The 23,770-nt window shown below is 47.1% G+C and overlaps 1 long non-coding RNA gene and 1 pseudogene across 1 annotated transcript in view; one reads left to right on the top strand and one right to left on the bottom strand.

The window, feature by feature from the left end:
* Positions 1 to 7,487, top strand: part of LOC120101662 (uncharacterized) — a 13,619-nt gene extending 6,132 nt beyond the window's left edge. Inside the window, exon 3 of the long non-coding RNA XR_015684608.1 lies at positions 3,003 to 7,487. This is a non-coding gene — a long non-coding RNA (uncharacterized LOC120101662). The remainder of the gene's footprint in view (positions 1 to 3,002) is intronic.
* A 10,451-nt stretch (positions 7,488 to 17,938) lies between these two features.
* Rpl12-ps12 (ribosomal protein L12, pseudogene 12) lies at positions 17,939 to 18,563 on the bottom strand (annotated as a pseudogene).
* Positions 18,564 to 23,770: the final 5,207 nt, after the last annotated feature.

Below are 23,770 nucleotides of genomic sequence, written 5' to 3' on the forward strand. Positions count from 1 at the left end.
CCTAGCTGGGTGTGGTGGTACACATCTTTAATATCAGCGCTGGGGAGACAGAGGCAGGCATATTCCTATGAGTCTGAGGCCAGCTTGGTCTCCACAGTGAGTTCCAGGCCAGGTGAAGCTACATAATGAGACTGGTCTCAAAATGAATAGAAACCCAATGGTTTGCTAAGGAGGCAATCGGCAATGGAAGGCAAGCGCAGTGGGGCGGCAGCCACAGAGGGGAAGGTCCAGATCTTATAGTAAGATCAGATGACTGGAAGGCCATGATCCTGGAGCTAAGCACTTGGAGTCCTAATGTAGCAGCGGTCCAGGATTATCTGTGGCTCAGGCTGGTGCAGGGTTCTTACAATTCGTATACCATTTACTAAATTCATTATTCAAGAGGGCCAGAATCAGAGGCATTGACAGGAAGATGACAGGGTTTCTGTCTAGCTCCCAAGAGGTAATTTCAGTGCATTTGAAATGCCCTCCTGCATGCCAGGAATGGGTTGTCCTTATAGCAACGTGATCTTGCTGAGGTGACACTCTGTGACACAGGCCCGGGTTTATGTGGTGCCGGGGATCCAAGCCACAGTTTGGTGTATGCCAGGGAAGCACTTGAGCATCTGAGCTGCACAGCCAGCCCATGAAGCCCTTATCTTCAGAAGAGGACAAGTGTTAATGCTGAGAACCAAGTTAAGGTTCCACAAATTGCTTCAGTTTGACAGTGTGCAAGTGTCAGGCCACTAAGCAAGTGTGTTGCACTCTCCTGCACCCGGGCCTACCCAAGCACTGTGCTGGAAATAGACACTTGCATGCCTGGGAGAGAAGCCAGGGAGCAGAGCCTAGGACTCACTCAGCAGTCTCTTGAGTAAGCCAGGAATCGTGTGAGCAGAGTACTTTTGAGTCTAAAGCAGGAGAAATCCTACAAGTTTGAGGCCAATCTGGTCTACATAGCAAGTCCCATACCACCTATGGCTACACAACAAGAGCCTCTCTAAAATGAAAAACAAGTAAATAACACTCAAACAGCCAGACTCCCATGGGGAAACTCTAGAACTTAGCACAGCCTGTTCTCCCTGAGTCTCTGATGATTAGGCAAGGCTGTGAGGACGATGTTCTAAGCTGGGATAAAGCCAAGGGCCTTTTTACAGGTGAGTTGATCACGGGAACTCAGGACATAGCTCTGGCAGGCTGCACCCACTCCCCACCCACCACTGGTCTCCCTAAGACCCACACAAGCACAGGTCCACCTGACCTGTCAGACTGCCATCGGGTTTAATGTCTCTCCATAGACTCAGAACCTTTGATAACAGTCTGTGTCCTGTGGGACACTGCTGTCCTCTGCAGGGTGAGGAGGCCCCTTCTTAGAGCAACCTCAAGGTCTGATGGAGGTCGAATGTCCAGTCTATCGATCTGTATTGCTTTAGGCTTCAGAGACTGTAACACTGAACAGACACCTCATTGCAGAGAACTAAGTGAGGAAAGGCGAGACCCAAGAAGCACACAAAGAAAAGCAGCGAGTCTGTCACTGACAGTCGGTGTGCTCAGGAAAACCTGTGGGAGGGAGACACAGGGGTACAAGAAGCATCACCATGACTACAGTGTCTGTAGGCACAAGATGTCTCCTGAAGATGCCACTCAAGGAAGCTCAGAGGTAGAGCACTCAACTAGCGTGTGCAACACTCTGAGTTCACCCCCAGCACCACAGACCGCAACAAAGTGACACTGAGCAGAAACCAGAAGGAAGCCAGGCAGGCGGTTGCCGAGGAAAAGAGCATCCCAACCTGAGGAGCAGAGTAGAGGTAGAGCTTCCCAGCCTGAGGAGCAGAGTAGAGGTAAAGCTTCCCAGCCTGAGGGAGCAGAGTAGAGATAAAGCTTCCCAGCCTGAGGAGCAGAGTAGAGATAAAGCAGCCCAGCCTGAGGAGCAGAGTAGAGGTAAAGCTTCCCAGCCTGAGGAGCAGAGTAGAGGTAAAACTTCCCAGCCTGAGGGAGCAGAGTAGAGGTAAAGCTTCCCAGCCTGAGGAGCAGAGTAGAGATAAAGCAGCCCAGCCTGAGGAGCAGAGTAGAGGTAAAGCTTCCCAGCCTGAGGAGCAGAGTAGAGGTATGCCCGGCACGTTCTGACGATCCAGGAGGCCAGTGTGCTGGGATTAGGGGACAGGCTGGGATAAGTAAGGAAATTCCCCCTGCACTGAAAGGTCAGATGGCTGCCTGACCTCTGCAAAGGCCTCAGCTTCTGCTCTGAGATGAAAACCACTAAAGGGTTTGGGCAGAGCAGTAACTGGATCTGTCACAGGGCTTAGCAGAGCCCTCTAGCCTCCGTGTTGAGAACAGTTTGCATCAAGGCAGGACAAAAGTAGGGGAGCATCTGGGAGACCACTGGGGTGTCCGAGGTAAAGTACGGTAGCAGCCTGGACGCAGTGGAGTGTGAGCAGTGGTCTCTTTCAGGTTTATGCTGAGGCCAAGAGAAAATGGAGTCACAGAGGACCGGGATCTTTTGGCCCAGCATCTGAAAGAGTAAAGTCCCCTGGGCTTAGAATAACAGGAACTTGGGAGGAGCCTGCTTGAGGGTTTGGATTACAAACCCTCGCTCCTAAGGGAAGACATCAGACTGGTTCTGTAAATCAAGATCAGAGGGAGATCCAGGCAGAGATGGGAAGAGAAATGGTGTTTGATGGATCTGATGACCTTGTGAAATGGGAGGAGACGGGGAAAGAACTAAAGAAAACAGAGTCTGGCAGAGCCCCTGCGTTATGACGAGAAAACACAGTCTACCTCAGAGCCCTGTCGCTAGGTTCTAATCTCCAGAATAGGTTGGCTCCTGCACCTACTCTTCCTCTGAGGGGAACGGAAAGAACTTGGGAATGCAGAAGCACTGGATTCTAGGGGTTCTAATCACAAAACGGGCTAGCGCAAGGGACCCCGTGGGTCTCCCTTCAGCCCTCACCCACTCATCACTCAGTGTTCCCCTCTTCCCTATTCTGTAGCCCCAACCAGGAAGCTAACCATCTTTCTTCCTTTAGCTACACAGACATCATTGATGTGGTCCAAGCCCTGCAGACTCACCCAGATCCAAATGTCAAGTCCTACTTCACCATTGGTGCTGCCACAGTGTGGGTGGAACCCCTGAGCTGCTACATGGAGCACGGGTAGACACTTAGTACCGCCTCCAGCCCATGGTGTGGCCCTGACGTCAGCAGCAGTGAGTTTCCCTCCCCACCAGAATGAGACAGGTCTGTATGCAGGCTTGGCTCGTGCAGCCACATAATGAGTGAGATACAGAAGACAGGCTTCACTCAGCCCTGCGAGAACAGGAGCCTTGTAAGTAAATCAGTCCCAAACACTTCAAAGAGGAAAAGAGGAAAAGGAAAAGACATGGGGGAGGAAAGCAACTGTGAGGCACCTGCCATCCAGGCAAGCTCCTGAAGGCTTTCTCCTCTCATAGCTCTGGGAGTCAAGTGCCCTCATGCGCCCACCCCACGGCCCAGCATTTCCAGATAATAAACCCAAAATGAAGAAGGGCTGCAGACAGAGTTGACCTTTTGCATCCCTTCAAGGCCCAGGAAAGCCCTGGGGACCTTTTAAACACTTACTTCAGTCAGAAATATTAGAACATGTAAGGGGGTCAGGAATAGTGGTGCACGCCTTTAATCCCAGCACTCTGGAGGCAGAGGCAGGCGGATCTCTCTTTGAGGCCAGCCTGGTCTACATAGTGAGGGCTACATTGTGAGACACTGTCTCAAACAACAACAACAACAACAACAACAACAACAACAACAACAAAACAAGACAAATGAGGGAACCTAACTCTGCTTCTTCTGTGCAGGTTGAACCCTTTCCTCCACCCCGCCACTCTGCCCAGCTCTCTAATAAACTCCTCACCTGAAGGCTGGTCCATCTCCCCCTCTCTCTTGAACCCTATTCCTTTACCAACACCTAACAGAAATATGTGATAAAGATGTGAGTGAGGCAACAAAGGTCTGTAATCCCAGCACTCAGAAGTTAGCTGGGCTCAAAGAAACAAAATAAAGTCATAAAAGCAATAAATGAAAGTGAGGGGCTGGAGACTCTGCTCGGTGCTGGAGATCATGTGTTGCTCTTGAAGAGAATCTGAGTCTGATACCCAGAACCCACGTTGAGGTATCTTACAGCGACCTATAACTCCAGCTCCTGAGGCCTCTAGTCTCCTCAGGCCCCCACACTCCTGTGCATATATCCACATACAGACATATAAACCTGCACATAGTTAAAAATAACACAAATAAAAATCATTAAATAATATTTTAAAAAATTATAAAACAGTAAATGGGTGTTCCAACATGTGTACAGCAGACATAATTTAATAAATAAATTATTGAGAGACTGAAGATGAGGACATAATCTACTTAATATAGAAATAAGATGTAAATTGAGTGAACATAATAGTGGAATATAAAACTATATAGACTAGGAATGTGGTCCAATTGGTAGAGTGCCTGTCGTCCAGCATGCATGAAACCCCAGGTTCGGTGCCCAGCACAACACATAAAATTGAGCATGGGAGCTTATGTCCAAGATGTGGAAGCAGCAGGGTTAGAAATTCAAGTTCAGCCCCTGCGCCTGAGACACTGCCGGAACCTGAAGGAAACAGACCGGATAAACAGTTCTCTGCACCCAAATCCCGTGGGAGGGAGAGCTGAACCTTCAGAGAGGCGGACACGCCTGGGAAACCAGAAGAGACTGCACTCTGTGCACATCCAGACGCCAGAGGAAAACACCAAACGCCATCTGGAACCCTGGTGCACGGAGGCTCCTGGAAAGAGCGGCTCAGATCTTCCCGGTTGCTGCCACAGCGGAGAGGACTTAGGCAGTACCCCACGAGCAAACTTGAGCCTTGGAACTGCAGGTAGGACCAACTTTTCCCCTGCAAGAAACCTGCCTGGTGAACTCAGGACACACAGAGGCAAAATTCCTCTAAGACCGGGCACTTCCTGTGTTTACCGGAAGTCCCACACCGGCGGATCCCGGCCCGCAGCAGCTCTCTGCTCCCAAACCCCGCGGGAGAGAGACCTCACCGCCTGATCAGGTGGGCACTCCTGAGGCTGCAGAGCGGAGGAGACCACCAACACTGCCCACCCCTGCCCACATCCCTGGCCCAAGAGGCAACTGTATAAGGCCTCTGGGTTCCTGTAGGGGAGGGCCCGGGAGCGGCAGGACCCCTGCGCCTGAGACACTGCCGGAACCTGAAGGAAACAGACCGGATAAACAGTTCTCTGCACCCAAATCCCGTGGGAGGGAGAGCTGAACCTTCAGAGAGGCAGACACGCCTGGGAAACCAGAAGAGACTGCACTCTGTGCACATCCAGGCGCCAGAGGAAAACACCAAACGTCATCTGGAACCCTGGTGCACGGAGGCTCCCGGGAGGAGCGGCGCAGATTTTCCCGGTTGCTGCCACAGCGGAGAGGACTTAGGCAGTACCCCACGAGCAAACTTGAGCCTTGGAACCACAGGTAGGACCAACTTTTCCCCTGCAAGAAACCTGCCTGGTGAACTCAAGACACAGGCCCACAGGAACAGCTGAAGACCTGTAGAGAGGAAAAACTACACGCCCGAAAGCAGAACACTCTGTCCCCATAACTGGCTGAAAGAAAACAGGAAAACAGGTCTACAGCACTCCTGACACACAGGTTATAGGACAGTCTAGCCACTGTCAGAAATAGCAGAACAAAGTAACACTAGAGATAATCTGATGGCGAGAGGCAAGCGCAGGAACCCAAGCAACAGAAACCAAGACTACATGGCATCATCGGAGCCCAATTCTCCCACCAAAGCAAACACGGAATATCCAAACACACCAGAAAAGCAAGACCTAGTTTCAAAATCATATTTGATCATGATGCTGGAGGACTTCAAGAAAGACATAAAGAACTCCCTTAGAGAACAAGTAGAAGCCTACAGAGAGGAATCGCAAAAATCCCTGAAAGAATTCCAGGAAAACACAATCAAACAGTTGAAGGAATTAAAAATGGAAATAGAAGCAATCAAGAAAGAACACATGGAAACAACCCTGGACATAGAAAATCAAAAGAAAAGACAAGGAGCTGTAGATACAAGCTTCACCAACAGAATACAAGAGATGGAAGAGAGAATCTCAGGAGCAGAAGATTCCATAGAAATCATTGACTCAACTGTCAAAGATAATGTAAAGCGGAAAAAGCTACTGGTCCAAAACATACAGGAAATCCAGGACTCAATGAGAAGATCAAACCTAAGGATAATAGGTATAGAAGAGAGTGAAGACTCCCAGCTCAAAGGACCAGTAAATATCTTCAACAAAATCATAGAAGAAAACTTCCCTAACCTAAAAAGAGAGATACCCATAGGCATACAAGAAGCCTACAGAACTCCAAATAGATTGGACCAGAAAAGAAATTGGTGGGATTGCAGACTGGTAAAACCATTCTGGAAATCAGTCTGGAGGTTCCTCAGAAAATTGGACATTGAACTGCCTGAGGATCCAGCCATACCTCTCTTGGGCATATACCCAAAAGATGCCTCAACATATAAAAGAGACACGTGCTCCACTATGTTCATCGCAGCCTTATTTATAATAGCCAGAAACTGGAAAGAACCCAGATGCCCTTCAACAGAGGAATGGATACAGAAAATGTGGTACATCTACACAATGGAATATTACTCAGCTATCAAAAATAACGAGTTTATGAAATTCGTAGGCAAATGGTTGGAACTGGAAAATATCATCTGAGTGAGCTAACCCAATCACAGAAAGACATACATGGTATGCACTCATTGATAAGTGGCTATTAGCCCAAATGCTTGAATTACCCTAGATCCCTAGAACAAACGAAACTCAAGACGGATGATCAAAATGTGAATGCTTCACTCCTTCTTTAAATGAGGAAAAAGAATACCCTTGGCAGGGAAGGGAGAGGCAAAGATTAAAACAGAGACTGAAGGAACACCCATTCAGAGCCTGCCCCACATGTGGCCCATACATATACAGCCACCCAATTAGACAAGATGGATGAAGCAAAGAAGTGCAGACCGACAGGAGCCGGATGTAGATCGCTCCTGAGAGACACAGCCAGAATACAGCAAATACAGAGGCAAATGCCAGCAGCAAACCACTGAACTGAGAATAGGACCCCCGTTGAAGGAATCAGAGAAAGAACTGGAAGAGCTTGAAGGTGCTTGAGACCCCAAAAGTACAACAATGTCAAGCAACCAGAGCTTCCAGGGACTAAGCCACTACCTAAAGACTATACATGGACTGACCCTGGACTCTGACCCCATAGGTAGCAATGAATATCCTAGTAAGTGCACCAGTGGAAGGGGAAGCCCTGGGTCCTGCTAAGACTGAACCCCCAGTGAACTAGACTATGGGGGGAGGGTGGCAATGGGGGGAGGTTTGGGAGGGGAACACCCATAAGGAAGGGGAGGGGGGAGGGTGATGTTTGTCCGGAAACCGGGAAAGGGAATAACACTTGAAATGTATATAAGAAATACTCAAGTTAATAAAAAAAAAAGTTGAAACAATATAAGCAAAACTATTGAACTGAGGTAGTATGCTGTGATCTGGGAATAAAGCTGCTTTTGGAAACCTAGCAAAAAAAAAAAAAAAAAAAAAAAGAAAGTCAAGTTCAGGGGTTGGGGATTTCGCTCAGCGGTAGAGCGCTTGCCTAGCAAGCACAAGGCCCTGGGTTCGGTCCCCAGCTCCGAAAAAAAAGAAAAGAAAAAAAAATTCAAGTTCATCCTCAATTACATATCAAGTTCTAGACCAGCTTTCAATACACAAGATTCTGCCTTAAAATGGGGGAAGGAGGTGATATTAAGGACAGTCTCTGTGGGTAAAGGTATTTGTCACCAAACTTGATGATGTGATGGTAGAGGAAAGAACCTACTGAAAGTTGTCCTCTGACCTCCCCATATGTGCCAAGGCACATATGGTCAACGCCCTATCACACTCACATAAAATAAATAAGTAAAATGAACAGCAGAAGTGGGTACGCAGTAGGAAATATGAAACAGTAGTGAACTAATTTCTTTGTTTTTCGGATTGAGAGATAAAAAAAACTTTAAAGCAAACAAACAAAAATTGCTAATTTTGCTCCTTATTTAGATACGAATGGGAAATTCTAGAAAGTAATTTACTGTAGTGATTTACCAATGTTCTGTTGAAAAACTAGGGAGCAGCCCATGGTACATGGAGCCATAAGAGAATTACAGGAACCATGATCACAAACAGCCTGGGCTACACAACCAATTCAGCACTCCAGCCTAGGGAGAGCCTGACTCAAAATAAAAAGCAAGATTTAAACGAAATGTACTGGCCATACAGTCCAATGGCAGAATGCTTGCCTAGAATAAGCAAGGCTCTCAAATTAGTCCCCAATACTGAAAAAGAACAAATAGTCTTATCAAATAAAATCAAACCATTCCATTCCAGAAGAAGAGGTGAATCCTAGAGAGTGATGTGCAGAGCCCAAGTACACACAAGGATAAGCTAGGTTACCAGTGCTGGGAGGTGGAACCAGGAGGAACCTGGGGCTTGTTGGCCAACTAGTCTAGTCAAATCTATGCACTCGAGATTCCATGAAAGACCCTGTCTCAAAAAAAAAAAAAAAAAAAAAAAAACAACAACTGGAGAGGAATAGAAACCAACACCTGACTTGAACCTTTGCACTTCACAGGGTACATGCATAGATGTGTATGCCTGCACACATACGTAAACACACTGACACATACACACCATCCCAGTTAGCTTTAACTGTCAACTTGACTTAACCCAGAGTCACCTGAAGATAGACTCCAGTCTCAACTGAGGCTTTGCCTGAATCAGATGCCTGTTACTATGTCCATGGGGTTTGTCTTGATGGTTAGAGGGGCAGGTAGTCCAGCACTGTAGAAGAAAGCTAGCTGAGAAGAGTTGCCTTGGGAGGACATTTAGTGGAGAGTGATTTTTGGTAGAGCAGCCACTCCACTGTTTGGTGAAACTGCCGTGTTCATGAGCGTGGGAGATCTCTCCACCTTCCGATATCTTCTTCAGTTTACGTCTTCAAAGACATGAAGTTTTTAGGTGTTGTTTCTCTGCATTCTTTCTCGGTCTGTTTCTATATAAAAGGCATTTGTATATAAAAGTGTTGTGTGTAGTTCTATGCTCTACCCACCTTTCCTCCAGGAAGTGATCACACTACCAGCCCCCACCCAGCTTCCCTTGAATCCTCGAACAAAAGACGGACACACAGTTGTTCGACTTCAAATTGCCCTCTTGGCACAACCTCTGGGCACTGCTACCTTCCACCTGGAAAATCGTGCCCTTACCAATTTCTTATCTCCATCTCTCCCACCTGACCTAAACGTCCGTTGCTAAACTCCCCTGACCACCTGCCTATAGGGGTGGCCTGTGTGGCCGCTCTGTTTTGAGATCCCACATGGTATGGTTGCCCGATTCTCCTCTCTCCAAAACATGGCTCCTTCTTTCTCCTTTGCATCTCCCTGCCTGCCTCCAGAGTCCCAGAAGCTCCACCTGTACCTTCTGCCCAACAATTGGCCCAAGGCTTTCTGTACGGACAGATCAATTAGGGAACATGACCCTAGCATTAGAACTTCTCCCTATATATAAAAGAGTTACTGATTTGTTTAAGTTAATTTTATATCCAGACACTTTGCTGAAAGTGTTTATCAGCTGTAGGAGTTTCACAGTGGAATGTTCGGGTCACTTTTATATACTGTCATATCACCTGCAAATAAAGATACTTTGACTCTTCCTTTCCAATCTGTATCTCCTTGGTCTCCTTCAGTTGTCTTATTGCCCTAGCTAAGACTTCAAGGACTGTATTGGATAGATACACAGAGAGCGAACAGCCTTGTCTTGCTCCTGATTTCAGTGGAATTTCTTTGAGGATCTCACCATTTAATTTGACGTTGGCTGTGAGCTTGCTGTAAACTGACTTTATTATTTTGAGCTATATTCACTAATCTTTCCAGTAATTTTATCATGAATAGGTATTGGATTTTGTCAGAGGCCTTCTAATGAAATGATCATGTGGGTTTTTAAATTTTTTAGTTTGTTTACATGATGGATTACATTTATTGATTTTTACATATTGAACCATCCCCGCATCTCTGGGATGATGCCTGCTTGATCATGGTGGCTGATCTTTTTTTTTTTTTTTTCTTTTCTATTTTTCGGAGCTGGGGACCGAACCCAGGGCCTTGCGCTTGGTAGGCAAGCGCTCTACCACTGAGCTAAATCCCCAACCCCGTGGCTGATCTTTTTTATATTCTTGAATTTGATTTGATGGTGTTTTATAGATTTAGAAATAGAATAGATTTTATGGGTGACTGGAGGCAAGGAGGGCTGGGAATGGGAGGATTAGGTGGGGAGGAAAGGGGGAAATGGGGAATCCAGGAAGAGATAGCTGGAACTGAGGAGCATCTGAGGGGTGATATGGAAACCTAGTGCAGTAGAAACTCCCTAAAATATATGAAGGCAATCCTAGTGGGGTCTCCTAATAATGGGGGATACAGAGTTCCAACTCATCTTTTGTCATCAAACAAAGCTTCTAGGGCCAGGACTGTGACGTGTTCGTTGAGTTGTTTGCCAAGAGGGTCCTCCATGGCGATCTCTAAATAATCCAGGCTATAGCTAAGACAGTACACTGCTTTCCAGAAACTGACAGCAGGGCCCCCTGGCCAAGGGCAACACCCACACAACTCATTGAACATGAGAAGTCTAACTGGTACCAGATGGAGTTTTCACCCCTACATTCTAGTGTCTTTGGTGCAGGAAGGTACTCTATAGGCTACCAAAAGAGAAACATATATACACCAATCCAGCCGCAAAACAATCTGTCCTGCCTACAACATATGCTAGGACAACAGTGGCACAGAGCGTATGGGAGTAACCAACCAGTGTCTGATTTGACTTAAGGCCCACTCTACAAGATGGAACCCATATCCAAAAGTGCTTGGATGACTAAGAACCAGAGACTAGATAGTCCAGAGACCTAGGGTAAAACCAAACACTACTGGGTACTGGGGTGTGTGTGTGTGTGTGTGTGTGTGTGTGTGTGTGTGTGTGTGTGCGCGCGTGCGCGCGCGCACATGTGCAAAGGTATTAATAAAATGACTTCTGATGGTATTCTGCTATATTCATAGAGCTGTGCTTTATTCAGCCACCATTAGAGAAGTTTCCTCCTGCAACAGAAGGGAACAGATGCAGAGACTCACAGCCAGACATTACTTGGAGAGAGTCCTTAGAACACTCCATCAACTCCATCCCCTCAGAGCTCATGGAAGCCTGCAGAAGAGGAGGAGGAAAGGGGGCAAGATCCAGAGGGGATGGAGGGCACTCGGAGAACAAGGCCTCTGAGTTAGCTGACAAGGATCATATGAGCTTATGGAGACGGGAGCAGCAAGCACGGGGTCTACTTGGGTCTGCACCAGGTCCTTGGGGTATATATTACAGCTTTCCATTTAGCATTTTTATGGGCTCCTTGAGTGTGTGAATGAGTGGGTCTCTGATTCTCCAGTCTTCTCTCGGGGCTCTTTTCCTTCTGTTGGGTTGCATGGTCCCACCTTGGCGTGATCGTTTTTGTTTAGTTTATTATATTTTATTTTGTCATCTCCTAGAAGCCCGTTCTTTTCTAGTGAGAGACAGAAAGGGAGTGGATGTGGATGGGAGGGGAGGAGGGGAAAACCTGGGAAGAGTATAGGGAGGGGAACTTAGTCAGGATACGCTGTATGAGAAAGGAATCTATTTTCAATAAAATGAAGAGGAAGGAAGGAAGAAGAAATTAGATGAGTCAGTGAGCCAGCGAGCATCCTCCTCCATGGTTTCTGCTTCAGGGTTCTTTTGAGTCCTGTCCTGAGAGATGAAATAAACCCTTTCCTCCCTAAGTTGCTTTTGGTTACAGTGAGGATTTAAAAAATAGTATTATATGTCTGTGTATATGAGTGCAGATACCTTCAGAGACCAAAGGAGTCAGCTTCCCCTGGAGCTGGAGTTATAGGTGGTTGCGAGTCACCCGATGTAGGTGCTGGGAACTGACTTCAGGCCCTCTGGAAAAGCAGTGTGTGTTCTTAACCACTGAACCACTCTCCACCTCCCCTAGAATGTTCTATCACAGCAGGAGAAAGGAAACATGGACACACACATACACAGACACACACATACACACACCTACACACACACAAACGTGAGTGTATCTGGTAGAGTTCGTGTTTACCACGCACAAAGCTTTAAACTTATTCCCAACAATCAATCAATCAATCAATCAATATCAATAAACAAGCTCATTATGGTAACACAGGTACTTGAGAGACAGAGACAAGAAGGTCATTGCAAATTCTAGGCCAGCCAAGGCTGCATAGCCAGACTCTGTTCCAACTACCCCACCCCAAAAAAAAAAAAAAAAAAAAACCTTGCTAAGGCTAAGCACAGAAGGAAAAAACATTATAAAAAACAAAACCTACTACATGGCCAACTCTGTTAGGCTAAAAATATACACACAAAAGAAGTTGGGGATTTAGCTCAGTGGTAGAGTTCTCACATAGTAATCACAAGGCCCTGGATTCTGCCCTAAGTTCTATCAAAATTAAAAATTAAAAATATAAGCTGGGGTGGTGGCACACACCTTTAATCCCAGCATGTGGGAAGCAGAGTTTGAGTCCAGCCTGGTCTACATAGCAGGTCTAGCTATTGTGAGCAGAGTAGCAATGAACGCAGATGTGCAAACATCTCCATAGTAAAGACAAAATTCTTTGGGTATATGCCCAGGAATGGAGCATCTGGGTCATGTGGCAGATCTGGCTCCAGTGTTTTTGAGAATCTCCAGACTGACTGTACTAGTTCATATTCCCACCAACAGTGTACGAGGACTCGCCTTGTCCCACTTCTATGCCAGCATCTGTTGTCATTTGTGTTTACGATGACTGCCATTCTGACCAGTGAGATGGACTCTTGCATTCATGATTAACTCCAAGTTACCAATAATGTTTCAGTGTCGCGTTAAAGAAAGAAATAAAAGCACTTCCCCCGGGAGTCATTAAACCAAGAGTGAATCCAGATTTTAATTCTCCATTTGATGCTCTGTGGTTTTCGCCCTCTGACTATTGAATGAATTTGACTCTGTGCCTGTCTGGAAACTGCGCCAGTGTGTGTCTGTCACTTGCATGACTGTGTCCATCCCTGACAAAGGGTTTTATTCTCTTTTTATTAAACAGCACAGAAATTATCACATGGGGAAAGAATGAGGGATACTCTACAAAATTTTTTTTTAATTTAGAGAATACTTTATTAGTTTTTGTAATCAAACCCACGTATATAAGACCTTACATATTTAATACAGTGTGTTCCCCCTGTACAAATGGAAAAAACTTAAGTTCAACATTTCTAGACCAATATGGCTGTTAATTTCTGTACAGTGCCAACTCAACACAGTAAATGGGGATACTTTTTTCGAAAGTTGACAGCACAGGTAAAGTTTCAAAAAATTCAAATTATATATCTGTATATATATATTTATATTTATATAAAAAGACCAATAATAGCAGTGTGTTATGCATCAACAGCAGCAACAGCTTTTCCAGGTTCTGCAGTCATCTGAACAAAACTGTAGAGACATCCAGCACACTCCATTAAAAAAAAAAAAAAGTAAAAAAACAAAACCCGAGAAAACAGCACAGTTCTGTTACTCTTGTGGTACCTGGCCGGAACCTGAAGGAAACAGACTGGATGGGCAGTTCTCTGCGCCCGGGTCCCGTGGGAGGGAGAGCTGGACCTTCGGGGAGGCGGACAAGCCTGGGAGGCCGGAGGAGACTGCTCTCTGCGCATACATCTCGGACGCCAGAGGAGGACGCCGGGGGCCATCTGGAACCCTGATGCACTGAAGCTCCCGGAAAGGGCGGCGCAGATCTTCCTGGTTGCTGCCACCACAGAGAGCCCGAGGGCAGCACCCCGAGAGCAAACTTGAGCCTCAGGACCACAGGTGACAGCAAATGCTGGCGAGGATGCGGAGAAAGAGGAACACTCCTCCATTGTTGGTGGGATTGCAGACTGGTACAACCATTCTGGAAATCAGTCTAGAGGTTCCTCAGAAAATTGGACATTGAACTGCCTGAGGATCCAGCTATACCTCTCTTGGGCATATACCCAAAAGATGCCCCAACATATAAAAAAGACACATGCTCCACTATGTTCATCGCAGCCTTATTTATAATAGCCAGAAGCTGGAAAGAACCCAGATGCCCTTCAACAGAGGAATGGATACAGAAAATGTGGTACATCTACACAATGGAATATTACTCAGCTATCAAAAACAATGACTTTATGAAATTCGTAGGCAAATGGTTGGAACTGGAAAATATCATCTGAGTGAGCTAACCCAATCACAGAAAGACATACATGGTATGCACTCATTGATAAGTGGCTATTAGCCCAAATGCTTGAATTACCCTAGATGCCTAGAACAAATGAAACTCAAGACGGATGATCAAAATGTGAATGCTTCACTCCTTCTTTAAAAGGGGAACAAGAATACCCTTGGCAGGGAAGAGAGAGGCAAAGATTAAAACAGAGACAGAAGGAACACCCATTCAGAGCCTGCCCCACATGTGGCCCATACATATACAGCCATCCAATTAGACAAGATGGATGAAGCAAAGAAGTGCAGACCGACAGGAGCCGGACGTAGATCGCTCCTGAGAGACAGAGCCAGAATACAGCAAATACAGACTCGAATGCCAGCAGCAAACCACTGAACTGAGAATAGGACCCCCGTTGAAGGAATCAGAGAAAGAACTGGAAGAGCTTGAAGGGGGCTCGAGACCCCATATGTACAACAACGCCAAGCAACCAGAGCTTCCAGGGACTAAGCCACTACCTAAAGACTATACATGGACTGACCCTGGACTCTGACCTCATAGGTAGCAATGAATATCCTAGTAAGAGCACCAGTGGACGGGGAAGCCCTGGGTTCTGCTAAGACTGAACCCCCAGTGAACTAGACTGTTGGGGGGAGGGCGGCAATTGGGGGAGGGTGGAGAGGGGAACACCCATAGGGAAGGGGAGGGGGGAGGGGGATGTTTGCCAGGAAACCAGGAAAGGGAATAACACTCGAAATATATATAAGAAATACTCAAGTTAATAAAAAAAAAAAAAAGAAAGAACTAAAAAAAAAAAAAAAAAAAAAAAAAAAAAAAAAAAAAAAAAAGGACTTCAGGGGGAATCACTATCCCTGAACTCAAGCAATATTACAGAGCAATAGTGATAAAAACTGCATGGTATCGGTACAGAGACAGACAGATAGACCAATGGAATAGAATTGAAGACCCAGAAATGAACCCACACACCTATGGTCACTTGATTTTTGACAAAGGAGCCAAAACCATCCAATGGAAAAAAGATAGCATTTTCAGCAAATGGTGCTGGTTCAACTGGAGGGCAACATGTAGAAGAATGCAGATCGATCCATGCTTATCACCCTGTACAAAGCTTAAGTCCAAGTGGATCAAGGACCTCCACATCAAACCAGACACACTCAAACTAATAGAAGAAAAACTAAGGAAGCATCTGGAACACATGGGCACTGGAAAAAATTTCCTGAACAAAACACCAATGGCCTATGCTCTAAGATCAAGAATCGACAAATGGGATCTCATAAAACTGCAAAGCTTCTGTAAGGCAAAGGACACTGTGGTTAGGACAAAACGGCAACCAACAGATTGGGAAAAGATCTTTACCAATCCTACAACAGATAGAGGCCTTATATCCAAAATATACAAAGAACTCAAGAAGTTAGACCGCAGGGAAACAAATAACCCTATTAAAAAATGGGGTTCAGAGCTAAACAAAGAATTCACAGCTGAGGAATGCCGAATGGCTGAGAAACACCTAAAGAAATGTTCAACATCTTTAGTCATAAGGGCAATGAAAATCAAAACAACCCTGAGATTTCACCTCACACCAGTGAGAATGGCTAAGATCAAAAACTCAGGTGACAGCAGATGCTGGCGAGGATGTGGAGAAAGAGGAACACTCCTCCATTGTTGGTGGGATTGCAGACTGGTAAAACCATTCTGAAAATCAGTCTGGAGGTTCCTCAGAAAATTGGACATTGAACTGCCTGAGGATCCAGCTATACCTCTCTTGGGCATATACCCAAAAGATGCCTCAACATATAAAAGAGACACGTGCTCCACTATGTTCATCGCAGCCTTATTTATAATAGCCAGAAAATGGAAAGAACCCAGATGCCCTTCAACAGAGGAATGGATACAGAAAATGTGGTACATCTACACAATGGAATATTACTCAGCTATCAAAAACAACGAGTTTATGAAATTCGTAGGCAAATGGTTGGAACTGGAAAATATCATCCTGAGTGAGCTAACCCAATCACAGAAAGACATACATGGTATGCACTCACTGATAAGTGGCTATTAGCCCAAATGCTTGAATTACCCTAGATCCCTAGAACAAATGAAACTCAAGATGGATGATCAAAATGTGAATGCTTCACTCCTTCTTTAAATGAGGAAAAAGAATACCCTTGGCAGGGAAGGGAGAGGCAAAGATTAAAACAAAGACTGAAGGAACACCCATTCAGAGCCTGCCCCACATGTGTCCCATACATATACAGCCACCCAATTAGACAAGATGGATGAAGCAAAGAAGTGCAGACTGACAGGAGCCGGACGTAGATCGCTCCTGAGAGACAGAGCCAGAATACAGCAAATACAGACGCGAATGCCAGCAGCAAACCACTGAACTGAGAATAGGACCCCCATTGAAGGAATCAGAGAAAGAACTGGAAGAGCTTGAAGGGCCTCGAGACCCCATATGTACAACAATGCCAAGCAACCAGAGCTTCCAGGGACTAAGCCACTACCTAAAGACTATACATGGACTGACCGTGGACTCTGACCTCATAGGTAGCAATGAATATCCTAGTAAGAGCACCAGTGGAAGGGGAAGCCCTGGGTCCTGGTAAGACTGAACCCCCAGTGAACTAGACTGTTGTGGGGAGGGCGGCAATGGGGGGAGGGGAACACCCATAGGGAAGGGGAGGGGGGAGGGGGATGTTTGCCTGGATACCGGGAAAGGGAATAACACTCGAAATGTATATAAGAAATACTCAAGTTAATAAAAATAAATAAATAAATAAAATAAAATTCCTCTACCAAAAAAAAATTTTTTAAAAAGAATTTCACAAGTGATTATGTCTCTGACTCCAAGTGACCCCAAGTGACCAGATAACAAACAGTATTATGAACATTGTCTCTCACCCAATATCCATAAATGTCGCATCAACATTAATTGTGGATATTCATTTACAATAACCTCTATATTTGCTGTTTTCAGTCAAAGGTACACGCTCGTTTCTCTGTTCGGGGAGCATGGAAAAGCACATAATTTAAGATTGAAGTTCTGCAGTAGCTTACGTTGTGCAGGTTGATCGCCTGGGAAATCCTCCACAAGTAAGGTTGGCTGTTACGTTGATGTCTTTAAGGAAGGCTAGACAAACAGGCTGAGTGCACAGTCGGACCTCAAAGTGTATTATTAACTCTGGCTGTAACGTCCAGACTGTAACGTCCAGACAAAAGTTCCAGTCTCATAGAATCTAAGGTATTTTTGGCCATAGAATCTTTCTTCCTATGTCTTTATCTACTGAGGAGATCGTGGGAATACTCCATTATATACGTGGAGGTCAGAGGACAACTTGCAGGACTTAGTTCCCCTCTTTGACTAAGTGACTCTGGGGTTAGAACTCAAGTCACCAGACTTGGCACCAGAAGCCTTTACCCGCTAAAGCCATCTCGACGGGTCTCTGAGTTAGCGATTTTCCTGTATGTTTTGAGACTTCCTTGATGCCCTAATATGTGATCAGTTTGGGGGAAAATTTGACAAGCTCGTGAGGAGAATGTGCATTCTTTTTTTTTTTTTCCTGGTTATCAGATAGTCTTTTATTTAAATATTTTCTTGTTGCTTCTTAACTAGCTGGGCACTCCACCGCACCACTGTTGATGTCATCTATGATGTCATGAGGGTGGCGGCCATCCACGTTGCAGACCACAGAGACTGTGCAGTACCCAGGATCTCCTTGATAGTTCCAGAAAGTTCTCTGGCCAAAGACCAGTGTCTCATCTGCCAGGCAATGTTGACAATCTCATCAAAAGTGATGTTTGCACTGTGTTTAATGTTTTTCTGCTTCTTCCTGCCTCTTGGTGGCTCCTTGAGGGCTTTGATGATCAGGGCAGAGGCAGAGGGCACCACCTCAATCTGGGCCTGTCTGTTCTGGATGGTCAGTTTCACTGTCATCCTGAGGCCTTTCCAGTCACCGGTAGCCTTGGCGATGTCATCACCAACTCTTTTGGGAGACAGACCCAGAGGACCAATCTTAGGGGCCAAGGCGGATGTGGCGCCGACCTCGCCTCCGGTGCACCTCAAGTACACGACTTTGATCTCGTTGGGGTCGAACTTGGGCGGCATGGTGGAGGTGGCTGGTGTCGGATGAACCCAGATTCGGGACGACCGAAAAAAGTTGCACCATTGCCTCCTCCGAACCGAAAGCCGAAAAGCGAGAATGTGCATTCTTTAAGTACTTAAGTAGCTGTAGTGTTCTATAGATGTCTTCTAGGTCCGTTTGATTTATGCCGTTTGATTTATCACTCTAGTGATTCTCTGGTCTTTGTTTCGATGTCCTACTGGTGAGCTTGAGGTACTGAAGTCACCGACTACCACTGCTCTGGTTTAATCGGTGGTTTTTGGTCTAGTGATACTTGGTCTGTGAAACTGAATGCAGCTGTGTCTGCGGCATCGCTGTTCGGGTTGTTTGTCGGTGGATTTCCGTTGCTGAGTATGAAGAGCTCTTCCATATCTCTTCTGTTTTGTTTTAAAATCTGTTTTACTGGGTATTAGAAAAGCCACTCCCGCTTGTTTCCTGCTTCAGTCTACTTAGAACACACAAATAAATAAATGTAAAAGTTGTTTTTAAATCTGGGAACACTTAGTCTGAAGCTGGCTTAGGGAAAGCGACCCAGAGCTCGTTTTCTCTTTAAGTCACTGCCCCACTATCAATACGTGCAAAACTCACGGTCCAAAGTAGGCAGCCAAGCCCTACCCTCCCACCACAAATTCACTTATTTCAGTGAAGGGTCCTGACGATGATATAACACACTTATTTAAACCTCACTCTCCAGCCCTGCTCACAAGGCCACAACTACCAGCAAGGAAGCTGAGAGATACAGTCTCTAGCCCTTCATTTTCCCCTTTGAGACGGTAGGACTATGTAGCCAGGTCTGGCCTGAAACTCAGCACCCACCTACCTCCATTCCCAAGTGCTAGTATTACAGAAGGGTACCACCACCGTTGAAGAAATACATTGTGTGGAATGACCCTTGCACAGCCCAAAGATAACATTCTGCCACGAAGAAAACAGGAGTGAAAGCGACAGGTGTCATACTGACTGGACTGAGGGGGAATGTCATCTTCCCTAGCATTTCCTTTTGTCTTCCTCTTTATCTTGCTCCTTTTTGCACCATGAGGCCCCGGTGGCAATTCTGTGAGGTGGGAGCTAACAAGAAATATTCATCCCCCAGGATGGGTGAAAGAACTGCGTAACCCATCTACCTCCCAGGTGTCAGAATAAAGAGGCAAAAACCTCAAATAGCTCTTTCTACGTCTCTCCATGCCATCACTGCAGTGCACACAGATGTCCTGACCAGTGCTCTTGAGCCACTCTCCGAAGTCCTTGTCTGGATCCTACCAGGATGATGAAATCATGGGATGACCAAGGATAATGGAGCTGGGAAAATCTTTGTGAACTTCGAGGGCAGGTTAAACAAGCATAGCAGAATCAGCCCTAGACTGGACATGCAGCTCAAAGACCTAGGAAAATGGCAGAATGGTCTGCTCCTACCCCATCTAGTTTCATCATGCTGATAGCCTTCACGGTATCATGAAGAAGCAAGATGAAACACAGAGGGAAAACTCTTGGGGTTCTTTTTCTAGGGGTGTAACACACACATAAATAAGCAGGAAGGAAGGAAGGGAGGGAGGGAGGGAGGGAGGAAGGGAGGAAGGGAGGGAGGGAGGGAGGGAGGGAGGAAGAAAAGGGAGGAAGGAAGGAAAGGGATGGAGGAAGGAAGGAAGGAAGGAAGGAAGGAAGGAAGGAAGGAAGGAAGGAAGACAAGAACTCTAGAGCGAGGACATCAATGCAGAACAAGTGGGGTCTGGAGTCCAGGCCACGAGCCCATAACGCCTGCAGTTTGCACGTAGAATTACCACCCTGGTAGGCACTGGCTGCTCAGTATGTTGATCCTTCTACCAGTTGCCTCCATGCCCTATGGAGTTTCCTCCACCTGAGTTACCCATCTTCTTCTCCATAGGGTCCACTCTTAGTCAACCTTCAAGGTTCAAAAACCCCTCCTCCATGGGGCTGGAGGAATGGCTCAGTGGGTAAGAGCGCTGACTTCTCTTCCAAGCAACCACATGGTGGCTCACAACCCTGAAATGGGATCCGATGACCTCCTCTGGTGTGTCTGAAGACAGTGACAGTGTACTCATATACATAAAATAAATAAATCTTTAAAACAAAACAACCCTCTCCAGGCTTCTGTTGTCTGCATGGGAGCCCTGTTAGGACAGGGTGCAAGTGGGAGGCCCGGTAAAGATTCTGAAAGTGAGGCCTATCCTAATGAGCTGGCTGCCATCTGGGACAGGGAACAACAGGGAAATGGAACCCTGTTTTTCTGTTTATGAAGAAGAAGGTATCAACTAGGGAGTAACCAGGAGGCCCTGATCACCAGACTCCTATGCAGCTGGGAGGAGCTGGGTCTCTAAGACCTGAGATCACAGGCCACAGAGAGGAAGTCCATCTGGGTGGCCCAGCAGGCAGAGTAATTCCTGGAAGGAAGCTCAGATCTCAGGAATCTGGTAGAGAGGAACAAGGTTGACTCTGTTGAGAAGTTGCTCACTGCCAGTATCCAGGATTAGACAACAGGAGGAACAGGCCACCAGCTGGACAGCCTAGCTTTTGAACTGGTAAACAGCACTGTGTGCAGTCATTAACCCATCCTGTGGCTCAGGATGAGTGGGGCTCAAAGGGGCACAGCCTCAGGGTCTGTACCTGGCTGACCCCCTTTTCTCTGTTGTAGCTTCCCTGACTGTTCAGTGAGCTGAAAGGAGCATCCAGGTAAGGTCCCTAGCTAGGTACCACACAGTCACATTTTCTAGCCCAGAGGACAGGCTCCATAAGAGAAATAGCCCTTCTCTTCCCATCTTCCTTCCCTTCCCTCCCTCCCTCCCTCCCTCCCTCCCCCTCCTTTCCTTCCCTTCTCTTCCCTCCCTCTTTCCCTTCCCTCCTTCCCTCCCCTCCTCTTCCCTCCCTCTTTCCCTTCCCTCCTTTCCTTCCCACCCTCCTTCCCTTCCCTTCCCTCCTTCTCTTACCTCCATCCTTCCCTTCCTTCCTTCCCTTCCCACCCTCCTTCCCTTCCCTCCTTCTCTTACCTCCTTCCCTTCCTTTCTCTCCCTCCTTCCTCCCTCCTTCCCTCCCTCCCTCCTTCTTTCCCTCCTTCTCTTCCCTCTATTCTTCCCTTTCCTCCTTCTCTTCCCTCCATCCTTCCCTTCCCTCCTTCTCTTCCCTCCTTCCCTTCCCTTCCTCCTTCCCACCCTCCTTCCCTTCTTTCCTTCCCTTCCCTCTCTCCTTCCCTTCCCTCTCTCCTTCCCTTCCCTGCCTCCTTTCCTCCCCTCCCTCCTTCCTTTCCCTTCCCTCCTTCCCTTCCCTTCTCCTCCCCTTCCCATCCTCTTCCTCTCCCTTCTCTCCCCTTTCCCTTCCCTGTGTGCATGCATGCATGCTTTCGTGTGTGTGTGTGTGTGTGTGTGTGTGTGTGTGTGTGTGTGTGTATACATTTTTATGCACTTTCCAGTCTTTGGAACAGAACTAGAAGCCAGGCTTAAATAGAAGGTTGGAGCACAACTGTAAAGTTCTCTCTACTTGCCCTAGCATCGATGGGCTTAAATAGCTGAGTAGCATGTCTTAAATATTAATGTTACCTTCTAAGCTGCCTGCTTCCTCTGACATGTCACCAGATACACATTAGAAACCAGAAGGGTGGGACTGGAAGAGAAGGCTGTGAGCAGAGGCTTGGGGAAGGGCCCTCTAAAAAGGCCTGAAAAGCAGAGGGCACACTCAGAGGTGATGGAGGAGCCAGTAACCCCCTGAGGACAGTGGTAGGCCCACAGTGGTACTAGAGAAGAGCAGGAGGGAAAAAGGTGGGCCCATCTAGGTGAAGGGCAGGCACTCAGCAGGTACTTCATCCATGCCCATTGAGCTCAAATTTTCTATGGTAACGGAACCAAACTTGTAACATGCATCAAGGATTCTGGTAAATCATTTGCTGCCCTCTGTGTAGGCAGTTAGGGTTAGGGTTAGGGCTAGGGCTAGGGCTAGGGTTAGGGTTAGGGCTAGGGCTAGGGCTAGGGCTAGGGTTAGGGTTAGGGCTAGGGCTAGGGCTAGGGCTAGGGCTAGGGTTAGGGTTAGGGCTAGGGCTAGGGCTAGGGCTAGGGCTAGGGCTAGGGCTAGGGCTAGGGCTAGGGCTAGGGCTAGGGTTAGGGTTAGGGCTAGGGCTAGGGCTAGGGCTAGGGCTAGGGCTAGGGCCAGGGTTAGGGCTAGGGTTAGGGTTAGGGTTAGGGGAGATGAGCAAAGGTGGCATAGTGACTGAAGAGAAATGAAGCAGGACCCAATACAGAGGTGGAGCTTCACAAAAAGAGTTCCCTCAGGTCATCCCCTGAGCTGGGGACCTGCAGCTGTGCCCCAGAGGAAAATGAATGGACACACACACACACACACACACACACACACACACACCCGAGAAGCAAGTCTGTGGGAGAGTCCGATCCTGAAGGAGGTTCAAGCCCCTGTAGGCCTCTGCAAAAGTCTTGTCACAGAAGAACTAGGCACACCCAGGGGGATCTCTCCCTTCTCAGAGGAGAAAGGGATGGGGGAGGGGCTGTGGGCAGCTGTAACCAGGGCCTAAAGTGAATAAATTAATTAATTGATTAATTTAAAAAAGTCTTGTCACACACCCTAACATACAAATACACAACAGACACGAGATACAGTGTCACACACTCATACTGCACAGGTCCATTGTCCTCAGTCAGGCAGGGAAACTGCTGGCTGGACACCTTGCTGGGACAGACACACCCCTCCAGTCCTGACCTCAGTCAGAAAACCCCCTGGGACAGCAGATATGACAGTATGGGCAGCAAGCCCTAGGGAAGGGGACATTTTCTCTGGTCACAGAGCTAGGCAGATCGGGGTGGGGTGGGGTGGGGTGAGTGGCCCAGCAAAGGAGTGGGTGGGCAGAGAACAGAAGCCAGTCCCCTCTTTGTCCCCTGCTAGGACTAGGGGAGCCAGTCACAACAGGTATGGTCTGGAAGCAGCTGGAGTCTTTGTGGGGCACAGGGACCTAGGACTTGATGGATCCTGGGAGGAGAGTACAGGCCAGGATAAGTCAACTCAGGACAGAACTCCAGCAAGCACCTGGCAACCAAGGCTTCCCCTACAAGCCTCCTGATGTGGAAGTCAGGTCCTGGCATCACCAGGAGGTCCTGGGTTGATACAAGAAAGCTGTGAGCCTCATTTGAAAGGTTGAGGACTTCTCACTGTTGAAGCAGAATGGGTGGTCTCCAACCAGGCCTGAGGTCCCAGCCTGGAAACCTAGCTTCTGCCTTCACCCCAAGTTCAGACCATTGGGGGAAAGTGCTAGGAAAAGTGCTGAGAA

This window comes from Rattus norvegicus, chromosome 3 (assembly GCF_021556685.1).
Source record: "Rattus norvegicus strain SHRSP/BbbUtx chromosome 3, alternate assembly SHRSP_T2T, whole genome shotgun sequence".
Lineage (NCBI taxonomy): Eukaryota > Metazoa > Chordata > Mammalia > Rodentia > Muridae > Rattus > Rattus norvegicus.